The sequence below is a fragment of the Pyrgilauda ruficollis genome, unplaced genomic scaffold (assembly GCF_017590135.1).
Source record: "Pyrgilauda ruficollis isolate IOZ18807 unplaced genomic scaffold, ASM1759013v1 scaffold22, whole genome shotgun sequence".
Classification (NCBI taxonomy): domain Eukaryota; kingdom Metazoa; phylum Chordata; class Aves; order Passeriformes; family Passeridae; genus Pyrgilauda; species Pyrgilauda ruficollis.
Window position 1 is genome coordinate 6,719,395 of NW_024521428.1, and position 15,432 is coordinate 6,734,826.

Here is a 15,432-nt window from a genome sequence, read left to right on the forward strand (position 1 = left end):
TTGTATTACACTGTGAATGTGATTCATAATAAACATTTGAAATATTTGAACTCAGGATTCTGAAGATTTCTTAAAATTATGGTATATTGAAAAATATAGTTACATTATATTAGGCATAAAAACTGGGATATTAAACAGAGATCTATCTTGAAGTAGATATTAATAGTTAATCAAAAATAAACTTTTACTCTCTAGGCATTCATCCTCTGAAAAAGGTGATTTTTTGACAGCAGGGATTTTTCGTCAGTCAGAGATTGTGGTGGTTATAGTAGTAAAATTGTTAATTTAGAAAGCAGGTGTATTTAATATCTGAAAACCAGTAAAATCCTCCTGAAAATAGGTAAAAATTTAATACATTTCCAAACATGGCTTTAAACTGGTCAGAAATGTGACTCTTCCGAGGTCTAGGGTAGCTCTCACTAAGCATAAATGTTTGGAAAGAACATAAAGTATTGTATCAATACAATTGTCTTTTGAATATATTGAGTAAAATTGTGAAGCTTTAAAGTAGCAAAGCTTTTGGTTTATCTTTAGCTATTATTGTACAATTTTACAGTTTGAAAACCATCTTGTTACCCCAGTTGGATCCAAGTTGCCTAATAATCTAATCTTTTTTTTTTGTGTCTGACTCATAGCAAAGCTGACCTTAAGTATTTTCACCATTTTTACCAATCACATCTTCAAATATGAACATGAAGAAGTATCTGTGCCCCAGTTGCTAGAAGATCACCCAATTTCTTTTGTCATATCTAATATACATGCATTCTTTTGCATGACTTTAATCCACAGACCAGGCTGCACTTATATAACTTGGACAGATTTTTTTTCAATTCCATAAAGCAGCCTTAACCTTTTATTACAAAATACTTGCTTAAGTCATTCTGACTAATAAGGGGAAAAAAAGTTTTACTGACTTAGTAAAACTCTGTAGGTGAATATTTTCTTATTTAAATGCTGTTTTTAAAGTATTTAGGTTTTATTAATACAGACTTCAGCGTTCTCCACAAATTTCAATCCGCGTTGACAACAGTATCTTCTAAAAGATGTCGATTTCAAAGGCCGTTTTCCTAAAAATTTAATGCAGAACATAGTGAAATTAATCTTTTAACACTTAGGAGCAGCCCATTTGCCTGCCTGATTATTTCCTAAACTCTTTTGCTATCAAGTTTCTTGTTGACTCATTGGGACCTTTGTGCCATTTCTTTTTGAATTAATGAGTAAGCCTCCTGAGGCCACAAGGGTGATATAAGTCTTTGGAGGTCTGCAGGAACAGCTCTTCAAAGGCATGTTTAAATCTGACCTGAACCATGTAAAATCTAGTCCAACAGTTTCAGAAGCTGTGAATAAGTGCCAATTGCAAGTATTGTCTCTAGCATCCATGGATTTGAGTGGGATGGTGCAACTGGCTGTAGCAATTCCTGAAGCTGTGTGCTGTAGTGCTGCATTTTGCTGCAGTATATGTTGGAAGGCAGCTAGTTCTGGGAGTCCACCCTGTTCCCTGGGCTTTGATTGCACAGTTTGCAGTATGAGCTATAGTCATTTGCTGAGGAAAACAATTTCTGAAAGGTAATCATTTGCTGTATTGCCATCCTGGAGTTTTTCTTAAAGCTGTCTGTTCTGAGCTCTGTCTCTCAACACAACCATCTACATATGGCAAAACCTTGCAAACATTAACCTGCTAGAAACAAGACATGCAGGAGGATTAACTGAATGCCTGGGAGTCTTGGAGCATTAACAGTCCAGACATTAATATCTTGGTGTCCAGTTTGATAGAAAAATGCTTTTTACTGCTTTCATCTCTTCAGAGTGCTCAGTTGCCATAAGGCTATTGCTGGTAATGTTTGTGGTCAGAGCCTTCCTGAGGCACATGTAGTCATTGCTGCTTCTGAGTAAGAGAGAAGAAAAGGAGGGGGAAGTGAGAGCTTTTAAAAAAGCTCTGAAGTTTTCTGAGTACATAAAGAAAAATGTGCAACTGCTCAATCCTTTTTTTTTTTTTTTTTGATGCATTTAGTGATAATCTCCAGCTATGACAATTTCATGGCCAGAGTATCTGAGTATTTTCCCAGAATGTATATTAAGCAATGTGGCCAGCATCTGTCAAGGACAAGTCATCCTCTTTTCAATTGCTCAAGGCTTTAAAATTGCCAGTGCTGCAAGGGTCTAGGAGATCTTTCAAATACATGTGGATTTTACTTGTATCCTTTTGCTAAAAAAAGATGTAGAAAGTTTGTCCTTCAAACAACAGGTAAAGTTCATAGATAGGAAATTACAGTGATGTTAAAAGGCTCTTGAACAGTGTTTAAATGAGTGTTTGTCTGATGTTCTCAAACTGCAAAGGCTGAAAGCAATGTGCTATTGTAAGGTCTACCCAAATGATGAGGCTAAATTTAAGGCAAAGCACCTCTGCAGCACTGGGAGCTCAAAGGACTCTGTGTCTAGATGACCGTGGTATGTACCTCTCTGCTTTTCCAACTTCATTTTAGCACAAGTGTTGTGGTAGTGAAGTCACTGTTCACAGAGTCATGTGAGAATCTGCACTTTAATTTTTAGGAACCTTTTGTCATAGGGAAGAAAACTTGGAAATCTTAGGTTTGTTTCTTTATTTTGGTTTGTCTTTTTATTTTCCTGCTTAAGCCATTAAACTTATGTCTCAAAAATAAAAATAAAAAGAATTAAACCTTTTGGGGGATATGGAAAGGTGGGGTCACCACAGAGCTGATTTCTGAGCACTGAAGGGAGCAGCAGCGCTACTTTCCCCTACTTACAATGATGCTGTCTGCTGTGGTGAGATTTCCCCCAAAATTATGTACATCACCAGAGAGGCAGCTAACTTTCCAGGTCTTTTAGGCAACTTTATTTCCTCACTAATACAAGCATAAGATGTATTCTTTGATTCTTTTTTTGTTAGGTACTTACTTCCATGCATTTAAGGTACAGAGCTATAATACTAATTGGTTTTGAAAGATACTGGCAGCCCTCTCCATTCTGTGCTACTGTCTTAGAATGAGAAAGATAAATCAAAGATCTCCCTAAGCACAGAACTTTGAACTTGTCAGATCCTGGGAAGTGAATCTGGCACATTTTGCTCTTAAGAGAGTAAATGGTTCATGATTGTGAAAGTTGGTGTTTTTTTTTTGTCTGAATGTGCTGATCTTTTTATTAAGGAAGAACTTCCCCCCCATTTCTGAAGTCCCTCTACAAGAAAAAAACCAAACACTTCAGGGGCCTTTTTTTATCGGGTCCTGGAGATAAAATGGAAGGGCTGTACTATGACCTGAAGGCATCCTTTGATAGCTGCCCCAACAGGTGCTAAAGGATTGGATTCAGTGTTTAAAGACTGTCTTTGAAGCTCTGAGTGTTCTTTGCTTCTATTTCTACTAGTGAGTATCAGAAACATTTTTAGTCACAAGGGTTTAGAGATGGCTAGCCATCCTTATTTGAGATTCTGATTTGCATTTTTTACACAGAAGAATGAAAGTTTCTCCACAGTCATAATTAATGCTCTCATTTGCAGGTGCATGTTTTTGCTTTATGGTAACAGTTCAATAGTTTTGCTCACTGTGAAAGGAAAATAAAGAAGTTAAGCTTTTCTGTCTCTTGCCAGTAACTGCCAATCCTTGCTCTGGTTTCAAGGACATTGTATCAAGTTTTCATCAATGGTATCTGCTCAATGATATGGGAGTTTTATGCAGCATCTATGCATTTCAAAGAAAAGAGGAATTACCAGCCTTTGGTATCTCTGTATTTCTTTTATCAGAGACAATTAGAATTACTGGCCATGGAGGCTTCTACGTGCAGGCTGGGAATGCCACAAAGACTTGGAGGTAAGGGTTTTGAATTAACTTCCCAGGCCTTTCCAATGCTTATTTCCCCCGACTATTCCTCTGTGACATACTTGTTGTCTTTTTCTTCTCTGGCATCTGATCAGTGATAGCAGTATAAAAAAATACTTTTTGTTGTTCAAATTCACTGGAGTACTTCTAGGTATTTCAGTTAGAGGTGCTTCTTTTGTGGCTCAGACCCATGTCAAACTCTGCGTGACCATCTTCTCAAATGTTAAATGCTACTGCAGTGTAACTTTCTTAATATCCTAATATACCACAGGCAGCTTTTGTACAGCTGAGTTAGGACTTGGTTCAACTTGGGTATGGTATATGTGCATACATTATTTTACCCTGATTATACCTCTTCTAGTTTCCAGATCATTCTTCCTTTGGGAAGACTTCCTGTTTGTGCTACATTTTATCAATGTGTTAACATCTGGCTTTGTAAATTCCTTATATTCTCTAGGTGCATAAGAGCATCTGTAGTTCATCTTTTTGTGAGCAAATGTAGAAACTGTGTTGCATGTCTTCAAAAAGAACAAAAGTGTACAGTCTACTTCCTATTTAGTCATCTTGCTTGGTGTTCCTATAGAAATACACAGTGAATGTAAAGCATTTATTAAAATTTGTAGCCTCACAGACTTTCTGATATGAGTTTTCCTATGTCACTTATCTTTTGGCTATGAGCCCACCACGTAGAGCTGTGGATTTACTATAGAATTAGAAGCTTGGATGTCATTTTCTCTTGACATGTGACAGCCAGTGTAGGGAGGTGTGTGTGATTCCAGCCATGGGAAATGAAGATAGCTGCTAAACACCTTTCCTGGGTTGGGCTGCATCTGCTCCTGATGAGGTCACTCATATATAAAGTAATCTGACAGGAAACTTCTTGTAAGAATGTTTCCTTCACTGATGGGAATACACATTCTGGATCCTTCAGAATGATGGATACTTTAAACACTATATGTGTGTGTGTACTGTGAGTATACTCTACTAAGCAGGTTTCATGGATACACAAAAAATATAAATTGCTTTGAAATCCTAGTGAAGATATTGGTACTTGAAAATGGTTTTTGTTTAGTTTAACTCAATCAGACTTTATTTCTTTTATGACAAGAAAACAGGCCTTTAGTACATGAACTTGGTTTTATCACTCTGAATTCCCTTCATTTGGGTCTTCAAATCTCTTGTCTTAAATTCAATATTGCTTGCCCTGCTGCCTGCTCCACCTGGTTTCATAGAAAGGATTTTACAAGTGGCAGTGGTAGGGGCAGCATTCTTGGTGTTTTACTCGATATTGTGGTTTTCTGAAGTTGCTCAGAGTGCTTTTTTGGCAGGTAAATGAACTGAAGGCAAATGAGGTGATTGCTGGTGTGTGAAGGAAGTCATACGTGTCAGCATTGGCATTGCTGTTTAGTTGTGGTCTAACTGCATTTGTAGAAAGCTATGCCTCATATTACACTCAGGAATATGAACCAGTTATTCCAAAGAAAAAAGATTTTTTTTTTTTTTTCGTTTTGAAGCAGGTAGTAGATGCATGGAAGTCCTTGCCAGCGGTGATTTACAGTCAGAAGCCTACAAGAATTCAGTGAGAGTTGACTTGGACAAGTACTTGGAGAAGTGATTTGTTGAGGGTTACTAAACAGATGCTCCACATACTACTGGGGAAACGTGATTAAGTACTTGGAGAGTACTCAGGGAAGTATCTTACTGTGGATGCCCACATGGGCCAAGAGGAAGTCAGTGCGAGGTGCCTGTGACTTGGTAGAGCAGGTGGGAGGCTAGGCTGAGCTATATGGAACATTTGGCTGAAAAAGTGCCTCCTTTCTTATGATCTGTTTCTCTTCATCTTTCGGCTGCTGTCAGAAAACACTGTAGAAATGCAGCCCAGGCACGCCAAACTATCCGTTTCATGCTTGCTGCTTATCTCTTCCTTTTTCTCCTTTGTACTCCTTATTATAATCTTGCTGTTTCTTCTCTGTGCCTGGCCTCAACAGAAGGCCTGTACCCAAGATCTGAGTTCCCAGGTTCCATTTCTTTCTCTCCACAGCCCTTCCATGCCTCAGTTACTGTGTGCATGGAGAAACGGGGCTGCAGCAGCCAAAGGATGATCTCCAGCTAAGACTCTTTGCAGCAGTTCTTCTGGTAAGGAAGGCAAAAGGGGTTTCCAGAGGGTTTGACACAAGCAATACTTGGTAATAGCAGTATGGGCAATGAGTGTGGGTGTGGGGTGTAACAACGGAGGAGGTTTGCTGAATTTTTGCCACTTTTTCCTTTATTCTGATGCTTCCTACTGTGCTTTCTATCCAGTGTTGTTTCAATGTCATAGGCTGAATGACTAACACTGATAGCTGGCTAAAAGCTGCCTTAAGGCAAACTTTATTCTCCTTATTTTTCAAATTGTGCCACTGAGTTCTCAGTTTAATGCTGGGCTGCGCTGAGATGGGTGCACTCAGAAGCTGCTGGAAGGTAAAAGGGATGTGGTGAGGTGTCTGGCCACCTCTGTCGCTGCCACCAGCTGCCCAGTCCAAAGTTGAGTCTTGGTAGCCAGTGGCTTCAGGGATGCAGACCAGGCATTGCCCCTTGGCTCATCTTCTGAAATGGCAAAGAGAAAAGTAACACATGGGAGTGGCAGGAGCCAGCTCCTGTCTCTCACCCTGACAGCCCAGCCCCCAGCCCACTGGAAGGGCTGAGACTGTGACCTTCCCTTCCAGCCCCTTCACAGAATCACAGAACGAATTAGGTAGGAAAGACCCCTTGGAGCATCGAGTCCAACCCATGACCAAACACTACCATGTCAACTAGACCATGACACTGAGTGCCAAGTCCAGTCTTTTCTTAAACATCTCCTGGGACGGTGACTGCATTACCTCCCTGGGCAGCCCATTCCAATATCTAATCGCCTTTTCTGTGGAAAAATTCTTCCTCGTGTCCGAGCTAAAACTCCGGTCATAGTTTTAGACTATGACCTCTTGTCCCGTCGCTGGCTGCCTGGGAAAGAGGTCGACCCCCATCTGGCTCCAGTCTCCTTTCGTGGTTATAGAGAGTGATAAGGTCACCCCTGAGCCTCCACTTCTCCAGGCTGAACAGCCCCAGCTCCCTCAGCCGCTCCTCACAGGACATGCGCTCCACACCTTCACCATACACACTGCCCTTCTTCCTCCCCTGCCGTCCGCTTCCCGCTCGCTCTCCGGGCGGGGGGCGGCTCTGCCGGCGCAGCTGGCAGGAAGGCCCGGCGCGGGCAGGGAGGGAAGGGGAAGAGGCGGGGCCTGGAGCCCAGCAGTGTCAATAATACAATAGGGCTCTTGTGCGGCCGCCGCCGCTGCCGGAGGAGGAGCGGGCCGTGCTGCGGGCGCGCCGAGCAGCCGGCACGCAGGGCGGGAGGGGGAGGCGCCGGGCCTGCGGCGGCGGCGTTTGGCGCCAAGGCCGGGCAGGAGGGAGGAGGAGGAGGAGGAAGCGGCGGCGAGCGCGGGGAGGCGGCCCGCGCTGCGGGTACGTGGGGCACCGGCGGAGAGCGCGCGGAGCCGCGCCGGGGGCGGCGGGCGGGCGGCGCGGCGGGCAGTCCGTCCGGTGTGGGCGCTGCGGCCCCGGCCGCGTCCGGAGGGAAAAGTTGCGGCGGCTCCAGAGCCGGGCGGGCGCTGCACCCGCGGCGGGCGGCAAGGGCCGGGCGACCTCCGGCCAAGCGCCCTTTTGTTCGCCGCAGCCCGGAGAGGCGGCGACCCGGCGGTGCCCGAGCCGGCGGGGCCCTGCGGAGCGCGGCTGGGCGTGGCTGGCGGGCGGGCAGACAGACAGACAGACAGCCGGCGCTTGTCCGCCGCCGAGCACCGCTCCGCCGGTATGTCGAGGAACTTGCTAGAACTGAGTTTGACAATGAAGCGCTAGCGCAGCCCTCCCGCCTGCCCGGCCGCGCCGCCAAGGTAAGTTTTTTCCTGAGCGGCGGGGGCGGATGGCCCCCCAGTGCCCCCTGTGCCTGCAGGCAGAGGAGCGGGAAGGTCCCGGCTTCACTTCTCCTGATCAAACCTTCCTCCCTTGCATGGTGTTTGCCTGTAGCTGTTCATCTTTCTGCAAAGGCATGGCTGCGTTCTACGGATGTACCGCGACCGGTGTGGTTAGCGGCTGGGGATGTAGTAAAAGTATTTATACTTGCAGATAATAATGGGATGATTAATGAGAGAATTTGGTACAGGGCACCCTAAAACACATCTTACCAGGCAAATAAACCCCACTTTTTCTGTCTTTTAACTAGAACTATTTTATAAAAAGTACTTGTAGTTACTTGAGGAGTTCAGCTATTGTTTGCAAATTGCTATAATGGGTAGCTATGTATTTTTATTAAAATATCACTAAATTTGCACTGTGCTTCAAGGCCCAGTGGTTTTTTTCATGTTCAGGAGAAAAGGGGTGCTGAAGACAACATCCAAGTACGATTAGAAAACCTTCAGTTACTGCACACTAGATACTTGAAAGCTGTTCTGCTTCTCTGTTAATGTGAAAGAGCCTTTGCCCTAAAACTGAAAGATTAAGAGAAATGTATTTTGTCCTGGTACTTGCAAGATGCTTAATCAGCAGCCGACTTTTTAAATCAGGTTGGTGCTTGTTATGGGCTGTTCTGTAGAGCATCTCGAGCACACCTGCTCATCTCTACACAGTGAGACTGCATCTTAGTGTTGGTTAGAGAGCTGGCTTGAGTGTGAGAGCCTTAGGCTGGAAAGGTCGACCTGGATGAAGGAATATGTTTGCATAACTTTCCAGCTTGCCACGGAGTTCCTTAAGGAGACATCAGAAAAGTCTTTACCTGCACTTACCAATGGGAGAAAATGCAGTTTGAAGTCTCTTTGGTTAAGAATGGACCTTTTCAAAGTAAAAGCAAATTAGTACTTTTAGGATCTAAAGTTTGTGTTGTTTTTCTTTTTTAACTGAACTTCTGACCTCTTTTCAGACTAGACATGACATGCCCTGTTTTTATTGCACAGAGGAGGAGAACTCGAAAGCTTTATTTGCAAAACTTGGACTTTAGATGCAGTAAAAGTAATCAAAATAGCAGAACTGTTTGTTACCTGTCCCTCCTTTGATGTTTCCTCTTTCTATGTTCCTCTTACAGAACAAGCCTCCCTCCTCCAGAGGGAAAAATTCCTCTGAGTTGGGTCTGAGAGTAGGTCTTTTTTTGTTATATTTTTGTTATGTACATGTAGCAGATACCCACAGAGGGGTGCCCACAGAGATATCCACAGAGGTTTGCTAGAGAACTGGTGTAGGAACATATGCAGTGGCATTTATTGGCAAGGATGCATGTTCATTTGGGATCTCATTAAAACCATGAAAATCCTCTGTGGATGTAAGAGCCTCGGATAGATAGATCTCAGTGTAGTGTTGGAATAAACGCAGCTGGTTTTTTCTGTGCTGTTCTGTGCACTTCCTCTCAGCAGCAGAAAATCAGGAAGTTTGTGTTTGGGATTTATTGGGATACCTGGGATTATTGTGGGCTTTTTGTTTTGATTTGTAAAATATACATACTTTTCATAGACCTGGATGATTTGCTTGTGGAGAAGAATTTATATGATGCCTTCTTATCTACAACTGAATATTATTTTTACTTGTACAGTTTTATATGTATATACCCATGGGCAGAGACATGTGTGTATGGTCACTGTGGTAGCTTCCACATGATGAATGCTGTAGAGCATTTTCCCCAAGAGCTTGCTGCAGCTGGTCTGGGGGATGTCTTGACTGATGACCAAAATTCCTGGCTAGTGTGTTGGCAAGTGTCTAAGGTCATGGTGAAAATGGGTAGATTTGGTAGACCTGGTGGGGAGAAGTGAAGCTAAACCCTGTACAAGCTGACTTGAGTTTGAAACACTCCTGCAGTGTTCCTTGTGGTCTATTTAGGTAGCTTATTTCAATCTTTGTAATTAATTCCTACTATCATGCCCCAGTGGGTGAAAAGTGGGGCATGGTGCCTGCATATTTTTGGTTAGCTTGGCAAGACATGGGATGCATCTGGAGGAGGAATGTGCACCCATTTCTGTTGTGCATCTTTTATCATCCATGGATGGAAATGTCATGTAAACATCTGTTTCTGTGGTTTGTCTTCTTCCTTTAGTCCCTGGAAGTCTCCTCCAGAGGCCGGTAAGTGCTTTGGGGGGCTATTACTTGAATGGGTTTGATGGTGTAGTGTTATGACCACTCTACAGACAATACCAGGCAATTTGATAGCAAAGAATGTTATATTCAAATGAAACGTAAGTTAACATTCAGATAAGTATAGGTATCATTCTCTCAATGCATTTTTTAACAAAAAATTTACTGTTTTGCCTAGATCAGTGGTAGTGTTATGTTTTAGTGGGTGACTTCTTTCATTATGGACAGAAATGGACTGAGCCAAAACTTGCTGTTTGCACATGTTGCTTAATCTCTCCACTCCCACAATTTTTGTGAGAGCTATAGCTAAGGGGGCTCGGGGGCTTTTGAATTCTGCAGGGAGGGGAACCTCTGAAACTGTGTGGTGTTTCTCTTTTCTGAAGATTTGAAGTGCCTGTAACGCTCGAAGCTTCATGTAATTGGAGACATATATACAATTTTTACATACTTTACTTAAAATGGAACTAACAAGTTAATAATAGCTCTTATCGGGGGTATTTATGTAATGGAAGCCAACAGATGCTATTTGCATCTTGAAGAGCTGATGTACAAAATGTTATGTCAAGGCCCTGGCAGGTTTTATGCTGGTGGAGGCTGGGTCAGGTGGGAGTGGGAGATGCTGGAGATCTGGAGGGCTTTATGGCACCTCTGAAAAGTGAGATAACTGTATGAAATGTTGCATTTTAGCACATAGCTTATTTTAATCTAATGCTGCTAATAAAAAGAACAGAGTTTTGATTTGAGAATTGATTTCTTTTATATTTATTCATGTTAAATAATCAATTACACCTGTCACTTTAAAAGTACTTTTCTTTATGCTGTTTTCCAGCTACAACTATGGCTCCCCCCTAAAAATTGTGTCTATAGGTACTATTTTTATTGATACTTCAACTTATTTTGACTACAGGAAGATATCTGGTAAATAAGTTTCAGAAATGTAATGTGACAAACCGGATGGTGCTTTCTGTGGAAAGATGCCGATGTAATTACCAAGCACCTCCCTGTTTCCCTGGGCTGTTCACTCTTTCTTATTCATTTGCTTCCAAGTTACCCTTTTCTAGATGACATCTGAACTTTTCCAACATTTAATATCTTATTTCAGTGTGTAGGAGACTAAGAATTTAGGGATTAGAGCAGTCTGGGATGCGTGATCTTGGACCTAAGGAAAGCTCCTGCATTTGTAGAGCAATAATACAGGCTTTACTCAGATTTAAAGGAATGGAAGAGACCCTGAGCTGTGAGCATGACTGCGGAGGCTCCACTGGCACTTCCTTAGTTGCCCTCTTCAGAGAAGCAGGAGAAGGTGGGAGGATAAGCTCGTGACTGCTGATGCTATTTGTTATAACTTTCTCCTGGATTGAATACTGGGATGCTTGCCTTAGCTTGTTAAACTTTGTTTGAAAACTTTGGAATGCGTTTCTTCTTCAAAGTACACCTGTTACAGCATTAGATTAAAGAGCTGTGCTTCCTGATTATTGAATTGAATGGTGAACATAAATCGTGTCATTAATGTCTCTTTGTGTTTTCATTAGAGCTCTAGGAGATGTTAAAAAACAGGTTTATGCCGCATGCCTGACTGATTGCTAAACTGAATATGCTTGTCACACAGTCTTGGGGGAATTATGTATTATTTTGCTAATCTACTGTTCTGGGCTTCCCCCAGCCCCCTCTCTTTCCTTTTTTCCCACCTTGCTCTAAAAAGTTACTTTTGAATATTTTCTGAGGGTTTGTCTTACCTGCTTAAAGCTCCTGACTGTCGATTGCCTTTGCTGGTGAAAGGCTCAGGCTCTTGCTCATGTCTTAAAGAGCAGTTTCATGCCTGCACAAGTGCTTTGGTGCGCAGCAAGTCCAGCAGCTTCTGATACTTAGGGTAGTGCAATGCGTGAGTAGCGGCTGGAATGCCTGAGATCCTCCAAAGGGAGGGGTGATGCCCCACACACCAGGAGCTGCAAAGTGAAACAACTGACCAGGAACATTTATTGGAAGTAGGTAATTTTGTTTGACTGTGTTATGAAGAGTTTTCCAAGCTGTTTTGTATTTTCAGGTAGTTCATGTTTTGGAATATGCTGTTGGGTTGATGACAGAATAATGAGAGGAGAACCGCGTGGGAGAAGTTCTGCCTGGGTGCTGTCTTTTAATTGTGCTATATAGTTTATCACGTAATATTGAATGACTGAAATTCTTTAAATCTGTAGATAAATGATGGATTTACTACAAGTGCTAGACAAGAGCTACAGTCTCATGGCTGTTCACAAGCCCTTGAAAACCGTAACTAAACTATGAGCTTTCATTCATACTTAAAAATGTAAGTCTTTGTTTAACAGACCTAAGGAGAGTTTTTTAAATAATGATTCCTCTATAGACTATGGTGGTATTGAGAAAATTACTACTTATAGTGTGCAAATATTTAAATCTTCCCCTACATATCAAGTATGGCAGAATTAAAAGGTAGTATTTTCTATCTGCTGACATGTCAGAAAACCTGACATCTTGAACCGCTGGATACACAAGTGTATGGGAGAAATGTCTATCCTGTCAAGGGAGGAAACAAATGTCCCTAGTGGGACTCCAAGTGTTTCATTCTCTTTACTTGTTCTGCTTTTAACTGCTTGTACTTATTTAATATTTTTTCATGTTAATTTGCAAGCTTTGATATAAAAGTGGCTGTAGAGGACTCATCATAGGATATAGTGTCAGTGTCCTGTACAGGTTTTGGCTTTAATGAAAAAACAAGCCAACTGAGGACCTTGTGGAGCTGAAATACTCAGTATGTGAGTGCATTAGGGACACACAGGAAAATGTTAGGCTCAGCAATTATCTGGCCAGGAGGAGCCTCAGCAGAGAGATAGGACTAATACCTCTCCCACTTTTATTAATACTTGGATAGAAAGAGCAGTAATAAAGTGGTGCTCTTCTTCCTGATTTCATACTAATAGACTCTTTTCCCAGCAGGAAAATAGTGACTGAAATAGTGATAACGAGTGATTACTCTGCAGTGCAATGTAAACTTGTTAGATGCTGTTTGATAGGAGGGAGGATAAAAATGCTCATTTCAAACACAGATAACAGCTTTTTATGGTAGTCTTTTTTTTTTTTCCCCAAGAACTGCTGACCAGAGCACTGAAAAAGGAAGGGGTACTGCTTGTCAGCGTTGCTGCTATGCTTTGACATCATTAACCTTGTTTGGGGGAGTTCCAGCAACTCTTCGGCTTCGGTCTAATTCAAGAGCAGTTGTGTTCTTTTACAAAAATCAAATTGCCTGTCATTTAAGTAACTGAAAGGGAGATACTTAAACCTCATAAAGAAGTTGCAGTCTTCTTTATGTTAACAATGTAATAATTTCCATTGTAGCATGAAATGAGCAATCTTGAGAAGTGAAGCATTTTGCTCAACAAATTTGAACTTGCAGCTCAGCAACAGAGTGTGCTAGGAGTGAGGGAGGAACCAAAAAGTTGATCTTAATAAGGTGCATGTTTATGAACAACAATATTGTAATGGCTGTTGGCATACCTAGGAAGTAAAATTCACTTCTTATGGTACTGATTCTTTTATGGAAGATATTTTTCAAAATACTATGTCTGTATAACAGATACTAATTTTCTTCACTTTCTTTGGTTAGTTCTTGTTCATTTTTTTGGGCCAAAGAAGATGAAAAAACCTGTGGGATGAAATAATTCCGTATTTTTATATAAATAGAAATAATGCAAAATGGTTTTGTTTGCTCTTTGCAACTGGTATCCATAAATTCAGGTGGTTTCATTTTGATTCTTGTAGTTTTGTAATTGTAATGATTCATACTAAAATTTCCAGTGATATTTTATGAAAATCGTGAAAGCTGTTCTTTATTCAGGTATTTTTCAGATGCCTAAGTTTGCTCAAGTTAGTAGTAAACATATTTTTGATCCAAATACTTACGTAGATAGCGAGTGCACAAAGAGTTTACTTAAAATGGCAACTGAATGGGATTTTGCCAGTGACTGGCAGGTTACATTCATGTGTGTTTCTGGAGTTTTGATGGAGATAGATCTGACTTGCCTTATTTGGTTGTGTACACCTGTACAAAGACAGAATATTTGTGGTATAATACTGTAGAAAATGGGACTCTGCTCTGAGCTCCAAGAAAGAGGAGGTTAAACTTTGTTTCAGTTCTTAGTATTCTTAGTAGTCTTTTCTCTGTTGCTTAAAACTGAATACATATGGAACTGATGCATGGTGTTTTCATTTTTCTTCCTCTGTAAATGCCTTAAGACTTCAGAAGGTGGGACATAAGTTATTAGAAAGCTTACACTCCTGCCAATCAGCTCAGTATCAGTCGGAGCCCTGTGACTCCCATTACATAGATTAAACTGGCTTAAGTGCTGTCTTAGATCCTTTGTTTGGCATCTTCTATGTACTTGTTCTAGATTTTTCAGAAGCCTCTATATGTAACAGCAAACAGGGATGTGCATTAATTTAGGGTACTGAAATCTAGTAGCTTTTGTAGGTGCCATTTCATTCTCTAAGATTATTGAACTACCTTTTTTTCTGTGTTCACTTGTGTGTGCTTGACTTCTACATTTGAATCAGTCCATTTTTGAAGTAGGAATCGGTTAAGAATTGGAAAAAAAAAGTCTGAAGAAACTTAAGAAAAAAAGTCAAGCCTCTATTTCAGATGAGAACTTGAACATGATTTGTAGTTCTTACTTACCTCTCTCAACCATCCATGTCTTTGATGCATTTGTAGTCTCCCTTTGGCTGTCCCCTCTTCTTTTTGACTTAACTTTCCAACTTTTTCCTTATTATTGGAGAAAACAGTGTTTCCAGTGAGTGCCTCACAGACTTCTTGAGACCCTATAAATCATCTAGGTAAAATTAAATTTGTCTCCTATACCATACTACAGACAGTATGGACTTCCAGATTATTTGTAGTCAACCTGAAAGTATTTTGGCGGACTTGTTGGTTTGTTTTTTTTTTTTGGTGTAAGTTTGCTCAGTCTGATAAAGGGGGCCTTTTCCTTCATCAATGTTTTTTTGTGAGGGGTTTTTTTTTTTTTTTTTTTTTGTGGCTGGTACATTTGTGGGGGTTTACATATGTGTATGTACAAAAGCATCGTGCACTGCAAATTCAAGTTGTATTTTTAAAAATTCATTAAAATAAGTATTTGTCATATTAAACTTTTTTCCTGGTGAATGCTGATATTGGTGTGATGACTATTTAGCTAGTGTTTAGCAAGAAACCCTTCTGTGTTATGCCTGTACATAGGTAAATTTTGCTTGGTTAAGGAGGTTAAGTCTGTATGTTGGACTTAAACACACATCAGCAATTGTATTTACTTTGGTACAGATAATGAGAGTGTTTCAAAACAAACTTGCTTTTATATAGGGAGGAACTGCTAGAAAAGTGAGACAGTGGCGAAGCGTTGGTTTAGGGGAATAACTTTTAAAACACTTTAATGCATCCTGGTTACTTGTATCAAACCCTTTTTTAACC

General features: G+C 41.2%; 1 protein-coding gene across 2 annotated transcripts in view; it reads left to right on the top strand.

Annotated features, from left to right (window-relative positions):
* The first annotated feature begins 7,211 nt into the window (after positions 1–7,211).
* The window catches only part of JADE3 (jade family PHD finger 3), a 63,839-nt gene continuing 55,618 nt past the window's right edge, over positions 7,212–15,432 (top strand). Inside the window, exon 1 of one of the 2 annotated variants that reach the window (XM_041468556.1) lies at positions 7,212–7,316. The gene's annotated coding sequence lies outside the window, so the exon portion shown is untranslated. The remainder of the gene's footprint in view (positions 7,317–15,432) is intronic. The other variant, XM_041468557.1, reaches the window with a different exon arrangement.